We start from the raw sequence: 21732 nt of genomic DNA on the forward strand, positions 1-21732 counted from the left end.
TCATACAATGTATAGCATTTTCTGAATGGCTCCTTTTACTTAGTAATATGCAGGTAGGTGTCCTCCATGACTTTACATGGATTCATAGCTCATTTCTTTTTAGTCCTGCAAAATATTCTGGTGTCTGGATATACAAGAGTTTATCTATTAACCTACTCAAAGACATCTTGCTTGCTTCCAAGTATTGGCAATTATGAAAAAAGCTGCTATAACCATTCATGTGCAGGTTTGTGTGTGGACATAAGTTTTTAACTCTTTTGAGTAAATATCAAGGAATATGACATTATATGGTAAAGGTAGATTTAGTTTTGTATGAAACAACCGTCTTCCAAAGTGACTATAACATTTTGCTTTCCACCAGCACTAAGTGAGAGTTCCTGTTGCTTCTACATTCTTGCCGACATTTGGTGTCAGTGCTCTGGATTTTGGCAATCCTAATAGATGTATAGTGATATGTCATTCCTGCTTTAATTTGGATTTCTCAGGTGATATCTGATTCTGGGCATATTTTTGTATGCCTCTTTGCCATCTGTATATTTCTTTGGTGAGGTGTCAGTTAAGGTTTTTGTCTCATTTAAAAATTAGGCTTTTTGTTTTCTTATTATTGAGTTTTAATAGTTCTTAGTGTATTTTAGATAGCAGTCCATTATCAGATAATGTTTGAAAATATTTCTCCTATCTTTGGCTTATCTTTTTATTGCCCTGACTGTGTCTTTCATAGAGGAGAAAATTTTAATTTGAATGAAATCCACCTTATCCCCTTTTTCATGGACTGTGCCTTTGGTGTTGCATCTAAGTTGTCATCACCAAACCCAAGGTCATCCAGATTTTCTCTTATCTGCTATGAGTTATATATTTTTCCGTTTTACATTTAGATCTGTGATTCATTCTGAGCTCATTTTTATGAAGGTTTTAAGGTCTGTCTGTGGATTTATTTTGTGTACATGGATGCCCAGTTATTTCAGCACCATTAATTGAAAGACTATGTTTGCTCCATTTTATCGACCTTATTCCTTTGTCAAAGATCAGTCAACTATATTTATCTTGGTCTGTTTCTGGTCTCTGTATTCTGTTTCATTGATCTATTTGTCTATCCATGTTATTGAGATGAGATCTTGCTATGTTGCCCAGGCTGGACTTAAACTTCTGGGCTCAAGAAATACTCCCCACTGAGCTTCTGAAATAACTGGCACTACAGACATGCACTGCCATGACAGTGCCAGACTTATCTGTCTACTCTTCTTGCCAATATCACACTGTCTTGATTACTGTAACTGTATAGTAAGTTTTGAAGAAGGGTAGCGTCAGTCCTCCAACATTGTGATTTTCATTCAATAATACTGTTGTCTATTCTATGTCTTTTACCTCCTCATACAAACTTAATAATCAATTTATTGATGTCCACAAATTCATGTTCTGAGATTTTTGTCGGGATTTCTCTGAAACTATCAATCTGAGAAGAACTGACATTTTGACAATATTGACTCTTTCTATCTATGAACATAAAATATCTATTTAGGTTTATTTGTTTCATTCAAGGTTTATAATTAACTTTACATATATATCTGGTATTTTTTTAAGATTTACACCTGTTTTATTTTTTGTTCCTAATGTAATATAATTTATATATAATATAATAATTTATATATGATATAATTTATAATTATGTATTCCTAATATAATTTTTTAAATTTCAAATTTCAATTGCTCAATGCTGGTATATAGAAAGCAGTTGACTTTCAGATATTAACCTTATATCCTGCAACCCTACTGTAGTTTCTTATTAGTTCTAGAAGGGTTTATTTTGGGAGTTGTTTGAGATATTTTACATAGATGATCATGTCCTCTGTGAATAAAGACAGTTTATTTCTTCCTATCCAATGTGTATACTCTTTATTTTTTTCTTGTCTTATTGTGCTATCTAGGACTTCCCATACAATGCTCAGAACCAGTAGTGAGAGCTGACACTCTTGCCTTGTCCTTTTTGTAAAACATTCTTTAATTTTAAATTTTTGTGGGTACATGCCGGGTATATATATTTATGGGATAGGTGAGATGTTTTGATATAGCCATGCAAGGTGTGCTAATTGCATCATGGAAGATGAGGTATCCATCTTTCCAAGCATTTATCTTTTGTATTACTGACAATCCAATTGTAGTCTTTTAGTCATCTATTTATTTTTTATTTATTTTTTTAAAAATTATAATTAAATTATTATTGATGATAGTTACTCTGTTTTGCTACTAAATATGAAGCATCTTTTATTCGTTCTATTTTTTTTTTGTACCTATTAACCATCCTCAGTTTTCTACCACCACCTTGCTCGCTTCCATTCCCAGACTCTGGTAACCTTCCTCCTCCACTCTATGTTTATAAATTCAATTGTTTTGACTTTTAGATCCCACAAATAATTGACAACATACAATATTTGTCTTTTTCTTCCTCACTTATTTTGCTTAAACATAATGATCTCCAGTTCCATCCATGTTGTTGCAAATGACAGGATCTCATTCTTTTTTATGGCTAAATAGTACTCCATTGCATATCTGTACCACATTTTCTTTATCAATTCAACTGTTGAAAAACACTTAGGTCGCTTCCAAATCCTGACTATTTGCAACCAACATGGGAGTGCAGACATCTCTTTTATATACTGACTTCTTTTGAGTATATGTCCAGCACTGGGATTGTTGGAGTATATGCTAGCTCTCTTTTCATTTTTGTGAGGAAAGTCAAAAGTGGTTGTACTAATTTCCATTCCATCTAACAGTGTACAATGTTTCCCTTTTCTCTATGTTCTTGCCAGAATTTGTTATTGCCTGTCTTTGTATATAAGCCATTTTAACTGAGGTGAGATGATATTTTATTGTAGTTTTGATTTACATTTCTCTGATGATCAATGATGTTGAGCTCCTTTCCATATGCCTATTTACCATTTGTATGTCTTCTTCTGAGAAATGCCTATTCAAATCCTCTGCTCTTTTTTTATTGTATTATTGGATTTATTCCTATAAAGTTGTTTGAGATCTTTATATGTTTTGGTTGTTAATCCCTTGTCAGATAGATAGTTCAGAAATATTTTCTTCCATTCTGTGGGTTGACTCTTCACTTTGTTGAATGTTTCCTTTGCTTTACACAAGCTGTTTAGCTTGATGTGATTCCATTTGTTCAGGTCTACTTCTGTTTTCTGTGCTCAATAAACTTTTGCCTAGAACAATGTCCTGGAGGCTTTCCCCAAATTTTGTAGTAGCTTCATAGTGTGAGGTCTTAGATTTAAGTCTTTAATCCATTTTGACTTGATTTTTGTATCTGATGAGAGATAAGGGTCTAGTTTTCTTCTCCTGCATATGGATATCCAGTTTTCCCAGCACCATTTATTGAAAAGACTGTCTTTTCCTCAGTATATGTTTTTAGCATCTTTCTCAAAAATAGGTTATCTGTAGCTGTGTGGATTTCTTTCAGCTTCTCTGTTCTGTTTCATTGGTCTGTGTCTGTTTTTATGCCAGTAACATGCTATTTTGGTTACTATAGCTCTGTAGTATAATTTAAAGTGAGGTAATGCAATTCCTCTAGTTTTTGTTGTTGTTGTTTAGAATAGCTTTGGCAATTCTGAATCTCTTGTGGTTCTATATAAATTTCAGGACTGTTTTCTTTCCATTTCTGTGAAGAATGACATTGGTATTTAGATAAGGATTACATTGAATATGTATATTGCTTTGGGTAGTATGGACATTTTAACAATATTGATTCTTCCAATCTATGAACAAAGAATTTCCATTTTTACGGTGTCCTCTTCAATTTCTTTTATGAGTGTTTTATAGTTTTTATTATAGGGATATTTTATGTACTTTGCTTAAATTAAATCATAGGTATTTAATTATATTTTGTGGCTATTGAAAATGAAATTACTCTTTAAAATTTATTTTTCACATTGTTCATTGTTGGCATGTTGAAATGCTACTGATTTTTTATGTTGATTTTGTATCCTGCAACCATAGTGAATTTGTTTATCAGTTCTAATAGTTTTTTGTAGTCTCTGGGTTTTTCTAAATATAAAATTATATCACCTGCAAACAAGAATACTTTTACGTCTTCCATTCTAATTTCTATGCCATTTATTTCCTTCTCCTGTTTGATTGCTCTAGCTAAGATTTCCAATACTATGTTGAATAGCAGTGGTGAAAGTGGGCATCCTTGCTGTGTTCCAGACCTTAGAAAAAAGGATTTCACTTTTTCTCCATCCAGTATGATGCTAGCTGTGGTTATGCCATATATGGCTTTTATTATGTTGAGGTATGTTCCTTCTATAACTAGATTTTTGACAGTTTTTATCAAAAAGAGATGTTGAATTTTATAAAATGCCTTTTCAGCATCCATTGATATAATTGTATGACTTTTATTCTTCATTTTATTGATCTATCACATTGATTGATTTGTGTACGTTGAACCATCCTTGCATCCCAGTAATAAATCCTACTTGGTCATGATGAATGTTCCTTTAAATGTATGGTTGAATTTGATATGTTAATATCTTGTTTAAGATGTTTGCATCAATATTTATCTGAGGTATTAGACTGTGGTTTTCTTTTTTTGTCTTTGTCTGGTTTTGATATCAGGGTAATACTGGCCACATAAAATAAATTTGGAAGATTTTTCTCCTCCTCTATTTTTTGGAATAGCTTGAGTAGGATTGGCATTAGTTCTTCTTTAAATACTTTGTAGAATTCAGCAGGAAAGCCATTGAGTCTCAGGCTTTTCTTTACTGGCTTTTTTTTTTTTTTTTTTTTAGCTTGGAACTCATTACTTGTTATTTGTCTCTTCAGGTTTTGGATTTCTCCCTTGTTCCATGATGGTAGGTTGTATGTGTCTAAGAGTTTGTCCATTTTCCATAGAAATTCCAATTTATTGCATATAGTTGCTCATAGTAGCTGCTGAAGATTTTTTGAATTTCTGCAACATCAGTTGTAATGTCTCCTTTTGGATGTCTGATTTTATTCATTTGGATCTTCTCTCTCTTTTTTTAGTATGGCTAAAGGTTTGTCTACTTTGTTTAACTTTTCAAAAAAAGAAAATAATTTTTAGTAACATTGATCATTTGTATTATTTTCTTCATTTCAATTTCATTTGCTTCTACTCTGATCATTATTTCTTTTCTTCTATTAATTTTCAGTTTCGTTTGCTCTTGCTTCTCTAGTTCTTTAAGATGCATTGTTAGATTGTTTATTTGAAGTTTTTCCTTTTTTCTCATGGACATACTTATAGCTATAAGCTTCTCTCCTAGTACTGGTTTTGCTCCATCTCATAGGTTTTGGTATATTGTGTTTCTATCATCATTTGTTTCAAGAATTGTTTTCAACTTCTTTCTTAATTTTTCACTTACCCACTGGTAATTCAAGAGTATATTGCTTAATTTCCATGTATTTGTATAGTTTTCAAACTTCCTCGTTATCAATTTCTAGTTGTATTTTACTGTAGTCAGAGAGGATGCTTGATATTATATCAGTGTTTTGAATGTTTTAAGACTTGTTTGTGACCTAACATAAATATCCCTGAGAATGATTCATGTGCTGAGGAAAATAATATCTATTCTGTAGTTCCTGGATAAAATTTTCTGCAAATAACTATCAGATCCATTTGCTCTATAATGCAGATTAAGTCCAATGTTTCTTTGTTGATTTTCTGTCTGGAAAATCTGTCTAATGCTGAAAGTGGGGTGTTGAAGTCTCTAGCTATTAGTGTATAGAGTCCTATCTCTCTCTTTAGCTCTAACAATGTTTGCTTTATATAACTGGATCTTCCAGTATTGGGTGCATGTATGTTTAAAATTGTTATATCTTCTGCTGCATTGGCACCTTTATCACTATATAGTGACTTTCTTTGTGTCTTCTTACAATTTTTGTCTTGAAATCTATTTTGTATGAGAAAAGTATAGCTACTGCTGCTCTTTTTGGTTTCTGTTTGCTTGGAATAACATTTCTCATCTTTTTATTTTTATTCTATATGTGTGTTTATAGGTAACGTGTTTCTTGTAGGCAACAGATCAAGATGGTCTTGTTTTTTTTTTCATCCATTCAGCCACTTTGTGTCTTTTGATTGGAGAGCTTAGTCCATTTACATTCAATATTATTATTGGTGTGAAAGGACTTACTTCTTCCATTTTGTTAGTTGTTTTCTGGTTGTTTTGTGGTCTTCTCTTTCTTCTTGTTTTCTTCCTGTCTTCCTTCAGGGAAGGTGATTTACTCTGATGATACAATTTAGTTTCTTGCTTTTTATTTTTTTAATATTTGTTGTATTTTGTTGGTTTAAAGTTACCACAAGGCTTGTAAATTCTATCTTGCAACCCATTAATTTAAGGGGATAACAACACTTTTAGCATAAACAAACACACAAGCTAAAAAATATAGTGAAAATTAAACACTGTATCTTTGTACCCCACTGTTTAATTTTTGTTGTTTCTATTTGTATCTTATTATACTCTATGTCTTCAAAAGTTGTTGTAGGTATTATTTTTGATTGGTTTATTATTTAGTCTTTCTACTTAGGATAGCAGTAGTTTGCACACCACAATAACAATGATATAATATTCTGTGTTTTTCTTTGTACTTAATATTAACAGTGAATTTTGTACCTTCATGTAATTGGTGATCTCTTATTGACATTCATTTTTTTATTAAAGTCATGAGGTCATGTTTTCCTGGGTTATCTTGATACTTATAGATGTTTTTCTGTTTCTGGGCATTGAATAATTACGTATTATTGTAGTCTTCTCAGTGTGTGCTTGTTCGTACCTGTCCTTCTAAATGGCTTTCCTGATATTTAAAAGGACTTGGATTTTGTAATCTTAGGTGCATCTGTTTTAGGGAGCACCCCAAGGCTAGTAATACTGTGGTTCTTGTAGACTGATATAGGTACTGTATTTATGGTCTTGGACAAGATCCAGAGGAATTTTCTGAATAACCAGACACAGACTCATATTCATTTTCCTTACTAGCCCAAATAAATGGAGTCTCTCTCTCTCTCTGTTCTGAGATCCCTGAACCTGGGGGTGGAGTAACACAAGTACCCCTGTGGCTGCCACCACTATGGCTGTTCTTGGTCAGACCTAAAGCCAGCATAGCACTGGTTCTCACACAAGGCCTGATGTAACCACTACCTGACTACCTCCTATGTTTACTCAATGCACTGGTGCTCTACAATTAGCAGGTGGCAAAGCCAGCCAGACCTGTGTCCTTCCCTTCAGGGTAGCAAGCTCCCCCTGGCCCTGGGCTGTTCAAGAGATGCTGTCTTCGAACCAGGGTCTAGAATCAAAAACTTTAGAAGTCTACAATTTATTATACTGTACTGTGGCTGAGCCTGCATTCAAATCAGTAGATGCAGACTTTCACACTCCTCCCTCCCCTGTCCAAAGGCAGAAGAGCCTCTACCCATAGCCAACGCCCCCCTGCCCCGCCGCCCCCATAGGCCCATGTGGAGTATTGCCAGGCTATTGACCATGTTCCCATAAGGTTCAAGGCTCTTCAGTCAGGCTGTGGTGAATGTTGCCTGGTCTGGGATTCACCCTTCAAGGCACTGGTCTCCCTTTTGGCTTAGGGCAGGTCCAGAAATACTGTCCAAGATTCTCGTCCTGGAATCAGGGATCAAAAGTGCCTGCTGATGCTTACCACGCTGTGGCCAAGCTGGTACCTAAGGTGCACGACAGAGTCCCCTTTACTCTTCCCTCTGCTTTTCTCAAGCAGAAGGACTCTCACATAATAGGCACCATAGCTGGGAAGGTGCTGAGTCTCAAATTGAGCCAGGAAGTCTGAGTCTCATCCAAAATGTCATGGGAATTGCTGCTGGTTATTCAGGGTGCAATGACTCTACGGTTAGTAGGTGATGGATGCTGTCAGGACTGGGTCCTTCCCTTCAAGGCAGTGCATTCCCTTCTGGCCTAGAGTGTGTTTAGAAATGTCATTCAAGAGCTAGGGCCTGGAAAAGAGGCCCCACAAAGCTGACCAGTGCCCTATCTTGCTGGGCTCAGCTCTTATCCAAAATGCAAGGAGAGTCCTTCCCACTCTTTTCTCTCCTCTCCTAAAACAAACGAAATCTGTCTCCTTTGGAGCTGCAAACTGTGTAGCCGGGAGTTAGGGGAGGGGTGATGCTAGCACTCCCTTATCTGCTTCAGCTGGTATCATGGTAGGTCACGTGCCTTCCTACTCTAACAGCTCTCGGCCCAGTTCAGCACTAGGATTTACCTAGGTGTTTCAGTCCTTGTGGCATAGATTGCCTTTCAACTTCATTTAGGGCCCCAGAGTGCTTTAGCCTACTGTGACAAGGTTTGTGGGAACCGAAGTTTGGGCTGCTGGGATTGGCTATTCCTCTCTGGCTATGGCCGGTTTAAGTGTTCACTCCATCGATGAGTATTAGCTAATTTTCTTCTGGCTTTGTTTTCTGCTATAACAGGGAAGTGCTGAGTTCAGTTGCTGCAGTTTCTCTTTTCCTGGCACACTGAAACACACTCTGCACCATACAGCCACTGCTGGGGGATGGGGAAGGGGTGGTGTGATAATTCAAGACTGTTTTTCCTACCTCTTCAGTGCCTCTTTCAGTGATATGAAGTTAAAACCAGATACTGTGAGTGCTCACCTAATTTTTGAGTTCTTATGATGGTGCTTTTTTGTGTAATTATTTGTTAAATTTGTGTTCTTGTGTGGGGATAATCAATGAAGCCTTCTATTCTGTTATCTTACTCTCATCTATTTTGTGATTTTTTTAAATAGAAAAATCGCATGGTTGCTGTAGATCTTTGACAGGTTTACAGAGATCCTGTATTTTCTTTAGGTATAGAATATTATTATTTTTATTCATCCCTCAGAGCGAATGTGTTTGATGTTATGATGTTGGGCCCTCTATAGCCAGCAACAATATTGAGATGCTATCTTGAGGGCTTTGAGTGAGACTCTGAGACTATCCAAACTCAGGTTAGACTCAGCAAATTTCCAACTATGGTGGCTACTGGATGAGAGTCCTTCTGCTTGAGAAAAGCAGAGGAAAATGTAAATGGGACTTTATGTTGCACCTCAGGTACCAACACTGCCACAAGCGGGTAGAGCACCATGCCAGCTCTTGGAGGCCTTTATTTCAGGACTTGGCTCTTGGACACCATTTCTGGACCTGCCCTATGCCAGAGGGGAGTCCAGTGCCCTGAAAGTTGAGTCTGAAGCCAGGCAGCATTCACCACAAGCTGACTGACTGAAGAGCCCTTGGGCCTTAAGGAAAGATTGGTGGCAGTCTGACAGTATTCATTGTGGCCACTGTTGGTGGTGGCTACAGGGTGAAGCTCTTCTGCCTTTGGAAAGAGGAGGGAAATGTGGAAAAGACTGTGTCTTGTGTTTTGAATGTCAGCTCAGCTGACAATACCATGGAATACTGGGTAGACTTCTAAGGTTTTTCACTTTAGTCCCCAACTCCAAGATGGTATTTGTGGACCCACCCAAGTACTGGAGGACCTCGCTGCCCTGAAAGGTAGAATACAGGCCTGGCAGGCTTTTCCACCTGCTTATTGTAGAGCCACAGGGCCTTGAATGAACATAGGCAGTAGCCAGTCAGTGGTAACAGCAGGACTTTGATAAGGCCCAGTGCTGTGCTGGCTTCAGGTCTGACCCAGCACAGCAATAGTGGTGGTGGCCACAAGAGTGCATGTGTAACTCTACCCCCAGCTTTAGTAGGCTCTGAACAAAGAGAGAGAGTCTGTATGCTTGGAAGAAAGTAAGAGAAAAGAAAAAGAATATTTGCCTGGTAATCCAGAGAATTCTTCTGGATCTTATTCAAGACCATCAAGACAGTACCTCTATGAATCTGCAAGAGCCACAGTGTTTCCGGAGTTGGGGTTCCTCCCAAAGCAGAAACAGCTTAAATCATGATACCTAAGTTCTGTCAAATACTTTTAAAGCCTTCCCAAGAAGGATGGCTACAAATAAATCCAGACAGTGAAGACTACAGTAAATATCTAACTCCTTAATACCCAGACCCTAAAGAATATCTGCTAGCATCAACACAATGCAGAAAAACATGACTGCACCAAATGAACTAAATAAAGCACCAGAGGCCAATCCTGGAGAAACAGAGATTATGTGACCTTTCAGAGAGAGAATTCAAAATAGCTGTGGTGAGGAAAGTCAAAGAAATTCAAGATAACACATAGAAGGAATTTAGAATTCTATCAGATAATTTTAATGAAGATTAAAATAATTTAAAAGTATCAAACAAAAATTCTGGAGGTGAAAATTGCAACTGACATATGGGAGAATGCATCAGAGTTCTTTAATAGCAGAGTTTTTCAAGCAGAAGAAATAATTAGTGAGCTTAAAGACAGGGTATTTGAAAATACATAGGGAAGACAAAAGAATTTAATAAAAATGAAGCATGCTTGTAGGATCTAGAAAATAGCCTCAAAAGAGCAAATCTAAGAGTTGTTAGTCTTAAATAGAAGGTAGAGAAAGAGATAGGAGAAGGAAGTTTATTTATGAATTTACACTTTCACCAACATTGTATAAGCGTTTCTTTTTCTCACAACCTTGACAGCTCTATTTTGACTTTTTAGTAATAGCCATTCTGACTGGTGTGAGATGTTATCTCACTATGGGTTTTATTTGTATTTTTCTAATAATCAGTAATGTTTTATTTTTAAATTATAATTGCTGGCCCATGTATGTCTTCTTTTGAAAAGTTCCTGTTCCTGTACTTTGCACACTTTTTAATGGGGTTGTTTTTATCTTGTAAATTTGTTTAAATTCTTTATAGATGCTAGACTTTAGACCTATGTTGAATGCATAGTTTGCAAAAATGTTCTCCCATTCTGTAGGTTGTCTGTTTACTCTGTTGACAGTTTCTTCTGCCATGCAGAAGCTCTAGTCTAATTAGATCCCATTTGTCAATTTCTTTTTTTTTGCTTTTTTTGCAATTGCTTTTGGCATCTCCATTGTTAAATATTTACCCATGCCTATGTCCTGAGTGGTTTTGCCTAGGTTGTCTCTTAGGGTGTCTATAGTTTTTGGTATGACATTTAAGTCTTTAATCCATCTTGAGTTGATTTTTGTATATGATATAAGGAAGGATTCCAGTTTCAATCTTCTGCTTATGGCTAGCCAGTGATCCCAGCACCATAAATTGAATAGGAAATCCTTACTCCATCGCTTTTTTATTTTCTGTAAGGTTTGTCAAAATCAGATAGTTGTAAGTATGCAGCCTTATTTCTGGAATCTCTATTCTGTTTTATTAGTCTATGTGTCTCTTCTTGTGTCAGTACTATGCTGTTTTAGTTAATGTAGCACTGTATCGTAGTATGAAGTCTGGTAGCATCACGTCTCCAGCTTTGTTTCATTTGCTTATAATTGCCTTGGCTTTGTTTCATTTGTTTATAATTGCCTTGGCTATTCGGACTTTTTTTGTTCCATATGAATTTTAAAATAGTTTTCTTTCTAGTTCTTTGAAGAATCTCAATAGTAGTTCAATAGGAATAACATTGAATCTATAATTTGCTTTGGGAAGTATGGCCATTTTGATGATATTGGTTCTTTTTCTCCACGAGCATGAAATCCTTTTCCATTTGTTTGTGTCATGTCTGATTTCTTTGAGCAGTGTTTTGTAGTTCTACTTGTAGAGATATTTCACTTCCATAGTTAGCTGTATTCATAGGTATTTTAATCTTTTTGTGGCAATTATGAATGGGAGTGTGTTCCTTATTTGTCTCTCAGCTTGACTTTTATTGCTGTATAGAAATGCTAGTGATGTTTGGGCATTGATTTTGTATCCTGAGTCTTTGGCGAAGCTGTTTATCAGCTTAAGAAGCTTTTGGGCTGACCCTATTGGATTTTCTAGATATAAGATCATGTTGTCTGCAAATAGGGATAGTTTGATTTTCTCTCTTTCTACTTGGATGCCCTCTGTTTCTTTCTCTTGCCTTATTTCCCTGGACAGGAATTCCAATACTCGGGCAAATAGGAGTGGAGAGAGAGAGTATCCTTGTTTTGTGATGGTTTTTCAGGACAGTGCTTCCAGCCTTTGCCCACTGAGTATGATGCTGGCTGTGGTTTTTTCATATATAGCTCTTATCATTTTTAGGTATGTTCCTTCAACGTCTAGATTATTGAGAGATTTTAACATGAAGGAATGTTGAATTTTATGAAAAATCCTTTCTGCCTCTATTAACATAACATGTGTTTTTGTCTTTATATGCGTTTATGTAATGAATCACATTTATTGATTTGCACATGTTGAACCAACTTTGCATTTCAGAAATAAAGCCTACTTGTTCGTGGTTGATAAGCTTTTTGATGTGCTGCTGGATTCAGTTTGCAGCATATTGTTGAGAATTTTTGCATCAACGTTTATCAAGAATATTAGCCTAACGTTTTCTATTTTTTTGTGTCTCTGCCAGGTTTCACTATCAGAATGATGCTGGCCTCATAGAATGAATTAAAGTGAATTAAAGAGGAGTCTCTCCTCTTTAATTTTAGGAACATTTTCAGTAGGAATGGTACTAGCTCTTTTATGTAAATGTGGTAGGATTCAGCAGTGAATATGTCTGGTCCTGAGTTTTCTTGGTTGGTAGGCTATTTATTACTACCTCAATTTCAGAGTTCATTATTGGTCTGTTCAGGGATTCAAATTCTTCCTGTTTTAGTCTTGAGAGGGAGTATGTTTCTGGGAATTTCTCCATTTCTCCTGGATTTTGTTGTTTATCTTCATAAATCTGTTCCTAATATTTTCTGATGGTTGTTTGTATTTATGTGGTGTTAGTGGTAATATCCTCATTGTCACTTCTGATTGTGTTTATTTGAATATTCGTTTTTGATTTATTAGTATAGCTAGTAGTCTATTTTATTAACATTTTCAAAGCAGCTCCTAGGTTCGTCGACCTTTTGAAGAAATTTTTGTGTCTCAGTCTTCTTCAGTTCAGCTCTGATTTTGGATATTTCTTGTTTTTTGCTACCTTTGGGATTTGTTTGCTCTTTATTCTTCAGTTCTTTTAATTGTAATGTTAGGTTGTTAACTTGAGATCTTTCTAACTTTTGCATGTGGGCATTTTGTGCTATAAATTTCCCTCTTAACACTGCCCTAGCTGTGTCCCAGAGATCCTGGTATATTGTATCTTTGTTCTCATTAGTTTCAAAGAATTTCTTGATTTCTGCCTTAATTTCATTATTTACCTGTATTAGTGTATTCTCACACTGCTATAAAGAACTAGCTGAGACTGTGTAAGTTATAAAGAAAAAAGGTTTAATTGCCTCATGGTTCTGGTGGCCATACAGAAAGCATGGCTGGAGAGGCCTCAAGAAACTTACAATCATGGCAGAAGGCAAAGGGGAAGCTGGCACATCCTACATGGCTGGAGCAAGAGGAAGAGAGAGAGTGAAGGGGGAGGTGCCACACACTTTTAAACAACTGGATTTTTGCCAGACTCTATTATTAGAACAGCAAGTGGTAAGCTCATCCCCATGATTCAGTCACCTCTCACCAGGCCCCTTCTCTATCATTAGGAATTACAGTTTTATATGAGATTTGGGTGGGAACACAGAGCCAAACCACGTAATTACCCAAAAGTAATTCAGGAGCAGATTATTCAGTTTCCATGTAATTATATGCTTTTTAGTGAATTTCTTAGTCATGATTTTAATTTAATTGCACTGTGGTCTGAGAGATTGTTTATAATGATTTCAGTTCTTTTGCATTTGCCAAAGAGAGTTTTACTTCTGACTATGTAATCAATTTTACAGTATGCACCATGTGGTGATGAGAAGAATGTATATTCTGTAGCTTTTCGGTACAAAGTTCTGTAGATATCTACCAGGTCTTTCTGATTCAGTGCTGAGTTCAGGTCCTGAATATCTTGTTAATTTTCTGTCTTGATGATCTGTCTAATATTGTCAATGAGGTGTTAACGTCTCACACTATTATTCCGTGGAAGTCAGTCTCTTTGAAGGTTTCTAGGAACTTTCTTCATGAGTCTCACTGCTGGACTCTCTTGTGTTGGGTGCATATAGATTTAGTTAAATCTTCTAACTTTTACCATTGTGCAATGACCTTCTTTTTTTTTTTTCTATCTTTGTTGGTTTAAAGTCTGTTTTATCAGTAATAAAGATTGCAACTCTTAGTTTTTTCTGCTTTTTTGTTTACTTGGTAGATTTTTTTAATCCCTTTATTTTAAGCCTATGTTATTGCTTGTGAGATAGGTTTCTTGAATACAGCATAGTAATAAAAAGTTTTGCTTCTTTGCCTAGCTTGCGTGCCACTCTGTGTCTTTTAATTGGAGAATTTAGCTCATTTACATTTACGATTAGTATTTATATGTGTGGATTTCATCCTGTCATCATGATGTTAGCTGGTTATTTTGCAGACTTCTTTATGTGGTTGCTTTATAGTGTATGTCACTGGTTTGTATATTTCAGTGTGTTTTAGTAGTGGCTGGTAATAGTTTTTCCTTTTCATATACAGTACTTCTTTTAGGAGATCTTATAAGGCAGGTCTGGTGGTAAAAAATTGCCTCAGCATTTGTTTCTCTGAAGAGGATCTTATTTCTCCTTTGATTATGAAGCTTAGTTTGGTTGGATATAAAATTATGTGTTGGAATTTCTTTTCTTTAAGAGTCAGTGTGATGGACTTCTTTTGGTAGGTGACCTGACCTTTTCTCTCTAGCTGCCTTTAACATTTGTTATTTTATTTTGATCTAGAATCTGATGATTATGTGTCTTGGAGATAATCTTCTTGTGACATATCTTACTGGGTTTCTCTGCATTTGCTGTATTTGGATGTTGGCCTCTGTAGCTAGGTTAAGGAAGTTCTCATGGACAATATATTTTCCAAGTGGACTCACTCTCCCTATCTCTTTTAGGGGACACCAATCAGTCATAGATTTGGTATCTTCACAGAATCTCATATTTCTCAGAGTTTTTGTTTATTCCTTTTCATTATTTGGTTCTATTCTTGTTTGCTTGTATTATTTCAGAAAGCCAGTATTCAAGCTCTGAGATGTATTTCCTCACAGTCTATTTTTCTATCAATACTTGTGACTGCATTATGAAATTCTCGTAGTGTGTTTTTCAGCTCTATCAGGACAGTTACATTCTTTTTATACTGGCTATGTTTTCTGTCAGCTCCTGCATTGTATTTAAATTATTGTTAGCTTCTTTGCATTGGGTTTCAATGTACTCCTGTAGCTCAGTGAACTTCATTCTTATCCATATTCTAAATTTAATTTCTGTCATTTCAGCCATATCATTCTCAGCCTGGTTCAAAACCCTTACTGAGATGTCTTGTGGTTGTTTGGAGGAAAAAGGGTGCTCTAGATTTTTGAGTTTTCAAGGTTCTTGTGTTGATTTTTCTTATCTTTGTAGGCTTATCTACTTTCAGTCTTGGAGGTTGCTGACCTTTGGATGTGTTTTTCTTTTATCCTATTTGGTAACCTTGAGTGTTTACTTGTGGTATAAGTTGGATTCAGCCAATTTGCTTTGTTTTTGGGAGAATATATGGGGCCAATGCTCAGCTCCCAACTCCTGGACTGTGTGCTCTAACTCTGGGGGACTTGTATTGAGTCACAACTTTGTTCTATGACTTTTTGAAGTTTGGAGTCCACTGCACTGAGGAGGCCAATGTGCAGAAGCTTCAGCAGAGTGGTAGTGGATGCAAGGGTGCCTGCCTGCCTAAGGGCATTCATCACAGTAATGGAGGCAATGCAGTTTGTGGAGGGGTGCCATGGGCCCCTGCTGGAGACTGTGTGCACTGTTGCACTGGAAGTGGTGTTGCCTTGTGGTGGGGTGCTAGCCGGCATAAGTCTGGGTGCTTTCGTTGTGCCCCACAAGCAGGAGTGATCCAGAATATCCTTTTCAATCAATCAAATACTAAATGAATTCATTACTACCCACACTTGCCTTACAAGAGGACTTAAGGGAGGGTTAAACCAGAAACAAAAGACTGTTAGCAGCAACTACGAAAACACACTTAAGCACATACATCATTGCCACTATAAAGTAACGACACAATCAAGTCTGCATAATAACCAGCTAACAAAACAATGACAGGATCAAATCCACACACATCAATCTTAGCCTTGAATGTAAACTGGCTATACACTTCAGTTAAAAGGCACAGAGTCTCAAGTTGGGCAAAGAAACAAGACCCAACTGTATGCCATCTTTAATTGGCCCATCTCACATTCAATGATACGTATACTGTCAAAATAGGGAAATGAAATAAAGTCTACCAAGCAAACAGAAAACAAAAAAGCAAGGGTTGCTATTCTAACGTCAGACAAGACAGACTTCAAACTAAAACTTATTTAAAAAGACAAAACAACACGGGAGCACCCAGATTCATAAAACAAGTTCTTAGAGGCTTACGATGAGACTTATATAACCATTCAATAATAATGGGAGATTTCAACACCACACTTATGATATATTAGACAGATTATCAGGCAGAAAACTAACAAAGATATTTATAAATTGAACTTGACACTTGACAAAATTGACCCAACAGACCTCTACGTAACTGTCACCACAAAACAGCAGAATACACTTTCTTTTCATTGGCACATGGAACATACTCTCAATTTGACCACACAATTGGTCATAAAATAATTGTCAGCAAATTCAATAATACCAAAATCATACCACCCACACTCTCATAATATTGTTCAACAAAAATAGAAATCAATACTAAGATGATTACTCAAAACCACATGATTACATGCAAATTAAACAACTTACTCCTAAGTGACTTCTACGTCAACAGTGAGATTAAGACAGAAATCAAGAAAATTATTGAATCAAATGAGAGCAAAGATAGAGCATACCAGAATCTCTAGGACACAGCTAAAACACCGTTAAAAGAAAAGTGTATAGTTTTATATGTCCACATAAAAATTAGAAAGATCTTAAATTAAAAACCTAACATCACACTTAGAACTAGAATAACTAGGGCAAACTAACTCCAAAGCTAGCAGAAGACAAAGTGAGAAAAAAGAACTAAGTAAACACACTCAGAAATGACCACAGAAATTACTGACACAACAAAAATAGAAAAAACTTTCAGAGACTGTTATGAACACCTCTATGCACGCAAATTCGAAAATCTAGATGAAACAGATGAATTCCTGGAAACATACAGCCTCCCAAGTTTGAATCAGAAAAAAATTGAAACCCTGAACAGACCAATAACAAGTTCCAAAATTAAATCACTAATAAAAGCCTACCAATCAAAAAAAGTTTAGGACCAGTTTATTACCTGCCAAATTCTACCAGATGTATAAAGAAGAAATTATGTTATTCTTATTGAAACTATTCCAAAATATTGAGGAGTAGAAACTCCTGCCTAACTCACTATATGAGACTAACATAGTTCTGATAAGAAACTGAGCAGATACAACCAAAACAGAAAATATAAGAATAATATATTTCATGAACATAGATGCAAAAATACTCAACAAAATACTAGCAACCTGAATCCTACAGCACATCAAAAAGCTAATCCACAATGATCAAGTAGGCATTATCCCTGGAATTCAAGGCTGGTTCAATTTGCACAAATCAATAAATGTTACCCATAATGTAAAAATGACTAAAACATAAGTCATATGATTATTTTAATAGATGCAGAAAAGGCTTTCACTAAAATTCAACATTCTGTTATGTTAAAACCTCTCAACAAACTAGGCATTGAAGGAACATAGCTTGAATAATAGGAGGCATCTCTGATAATCCCACAGTGAACATATCAAAAGTCTAAAAGTTGAAAGCATTTCCTTAGAGAACTGAAAGAAGGATCCCCTATTCAACACAGTACTGAAAGTCATAGCCAGAACAATCAAGCAAGAGAAAGAAATAAAAGAAATCCAAATAGGAAGAGAGAAAACCTACCTATTTGGGAATGCAGATAATATGATTTTATAACTAGAAATCATAGTCTCTGCCCCAAAGCTTCTGGATCTTATAAACAACTTCAGCAAAGTTTCAGAATACAAAATGAATGCAAAAAAATTTACCAGCATTTTTATACACAAACCATATACAAGCTAAGTGCCAAACCAAGAATGCAATTACATTCATCATAGCCATAAAAAATCTAGGAATAAGAGGATACAAACAAATGGAAGAACATTCCATGCTCATGGGTAGGAAGAATCAATGTCGTGAAAATGGCCATACTGCCCAAGGTAATTTATAGATTCAATGCCATCCCCATCGAGCTACCAATGACTTTCTTCACAGAATTGAAAAAACTACTTTAAAGTTCATATGGAACCAAAAAAGAGCCCACATCACCAAGTCAATCCTAAGCCAAAAGAACAAAGCTAGAGGCATCATGCTACCTGACTTCAAACTATACTACAAGGCTACAGTAACCAAAACAGGATGGTACTGGTACCAAAACAGAGATATAGATCAATAGAACAGAACAGAGCCCTCAGAAATAATGCCACGTATCTACAACCATCTGATCTTTGACAAACCTGACAAAAACAAGCAATGGGGAAAGGATTCCCTATTTAATAAATGATGCTGGGAAAACTGGCTCGCCATATGTAGAAAGCTGAAACTGGATCCCTTCCTTACACCTTATACAAAAATCAATTCAAGATGGATTAAAGACTTACATGTTAGACCTAAAACCATAAAAACCCTAGAAGAAAACCTAGGCAATACCATTCAGGACATAGGCATGGGCAAGGACTTCATGTCTAAAACACCAAAAGCAATGGCAACAAAAGCCAAAATTGACAAATGGGATCTAATTAAACTAAAGAGCTTCTGCACAGCAAAAGAAACTACCATCAGAGTGAACAGGCAACCTACAAAATGGGAGAAAATTTTTGCAACCTACTCATCTGACAAAGGGCTAATATCCAGAATCTACAATGAACTCAAACAAATTTACAAGAAAAAAACAAATAACCCCATCAAAAAGTGGGCGAAGGATATGAACAGATACTTCTCAAAAGAAGACATTTATGCAGCCAAAAACCACATGAAAAAATGCTCATCATCACGGCCATCAGAGAAATGCAAATCAAAACCACAATGAGATACCATCTCACACCAGTTAGAATGGCGATCATTAAAAAGTCAGGAAACAACAGGTGCTGGAGAGGATGTGGAGAAATAGGAACACTTTTACACTGTTGGTGGGAATGTAAACTAGTTCAACCATTGTGGAAGTCAGTGTGTCAATTCCTCAGGGATCTAGAACTAGAAATACCATTTGACCCAGCCATCCCATTACTGGGTATATACCCAAAGGACTATAAATCATGCTGCTATAAAGACACATGCACATGTATGTTTATTGCGGCATTATTCACAATAGCAAAGACTTGGAACCAACCCAAATGTCCAACAATGATAGATTGGATTAAGAAAATGTGGCACATATACACCATGGAATACTATGCAGCCATAAAAAATGATGAGTTCATGACCTTTGTAGGGATATGGATGAAGCTGGAAACCATCATTCTCAGCAAACTATTGCAAGGACAAAAAACCAAACACTGCATATTCTCACTCATAGGTGGGAATTGAACAATGAGAACACATGGACACAGGAAGGGGAACATCACACTCCGGGGACTGTTGTGGGGTGGGGGGAGGGGGGAGGGACAGCATTAAGAGATATACCTAATGCTAAATGACGAGTTAATGGGTGCAGCACACCAACATGACACATGTATAAATATGTAACTAACCTGCACATTGTGCACATGTACCCTAAAACTTAAAGTATAATAATAATAAAAATTTTTAAAAATCTAGGAATATAGCTGACCAGGTAGCTGAAAAATCTTTACTGTGGGAATTACAAAACACTGCTCAAAGAAATTAAAGATGTCACAAACAAATGGAAAAACATTACATGGATAAGAAGAGTCAATATTCGTTTGCTGTCCATACTGCACAAAGCAATTTACAGGTTCAATGCTATTTCTATTAAATTTCCAACGACATTGTTCACAGAATTAAATATATATATATATTTGAAAATTTATGTGAAACCAAAAAAAGCCTGAAAAACCGAAGCAATACTAAGAAAAAAAAAAGTCAGAGGCCTCACACTTCTTCTTGACTTTAAAATATATTAAAAGATGACAGTAACCAAAACAGTGTGGTACTGGTATAAAACAGACACATAGACCACTGAAACACAAAAGAGAGCCCAGAAGTAAAGCCACACACCTAAAACCATCTGATCTCTGATAAGATTGACAAAAACAAGCAAGAGGGAAAAGACTCCCTGCTCAACAAATTGTGCTGGCATAGCCAAATGCAGAATATTGAAACTGGACACCTAATTTATACCATGTAAAAATAACAACTCAAAATGAATTACAGAACTAAATGTAAAACCTAAAACTATAAAAACCCCAATGAAAACCTAGGAAATACCATGATGGACATAGGCCCTGGCCAAGATTTAATAATGAAGATGTCAATCGCAATTGCAACAAAAGCAAACACTGACAAATGGAACTTAATTAAACTAAAAAGATTCTGCACTGCAAAAGAAACTATCAACACTGCAAAAAGAAGACCTACAGAATGGAAGAAAATACTTGCAAACTATGCATGTGACAAAGGTCTAATAACCATGATCTATAAGAAACTTCAAGCTGTACAACAAACTAGACAAACTACAAACTATGCAAATTAGCAAGCAAAACCAAACAACCCTATTAAAAATTAGGCAAAGGTCATGAACAGACATTTAAAAAAAAATAAGACACATAAGTGGCCAAAAAGCATATGAAAAAATACTCAAAATTTCTAACCACTATTATTAAAAAGTCAAAAATTAACAGATGCTGACAAGGTTGAGGAGAAAGGTTGAGTGCCCCAGTAGGGACTCTGTTTGGGGGCTCCAGCCCCACATTTTCCCTCTGCACTGCCCTAATAGAGGTTCTCCATAAGGGCTCTGTCCCTGAAGCAGACTTCTGCCTGAACATCCAGGCATTTCCATACAGCCTCTGAAACCTGTGTGGAAGCACCCAAATCTCAGCTCTTGCCTTTTGCACACCTACAAGCTCAACACCACATGGAAGCCAAAAAGGATTGGAGCTTGCACCCTCTGAAGCAGTGGTCTGAGCTGTACCTTGGCCTCTTTTAGCCACGGCTGGAGCTGGAGTGGCTGGGACACAGGATGCCATGTCCCAAAGCAGCACAAAGCAGTGGGACCCTAGGCCTGGCCCAAAAAAACATTTTTTTCTCCTAGGCATCTAGGTCTGTGATGGGAGGGGTGGAGAACACAGAGCCAAACCATATCATACACCATGAATACTACATAGCCATAAAAAAGATTGAGATTATGTCCTTTGCAGCAACATAGATGGAGCTGGAGGCCATTATTTAAGGAAACCAATATGGGAACATAAAACCAAGTTCTATATAATCTTACTTATAAGTAGGAGCTAAACATTGAGTACACGTGGATACAAAGAACAGAACAATAGTGATGTGGTTTGGCTTTCTGTCCACAACCAAATCTCATCTCAAATTGTAATCGCTATGTGTTGAGGGAGAGACCTGTAATCCCCACACGTCGAGGAAAGAAGGTGATTGGATCATGGTGGTAGTATCCCCTGTGCTTTTCTCATGATAGTGAGTTTTTATAAGATCTGATGGTTTTATAAGTATCTGGCATTTCTCCTGTTTACACTTCTTTCTCCTGCTGCCAGGTAAAGAAGGTCCTTTCTTCCCCTTGCC

This window comes from Pan paniscus, chromosome X (assembly GCF_029289425.2).
Source record: "Pan paniscus chromosome X, NHGRI_mPanPan1-v2.0_pri, whole genome shotgun sequence".
Taxonomy (NCBI): Eukaryota; Metazoa; Chordata; class Mammalia; order Primates; family Hominidae; genus Pan; species Pan paniscus.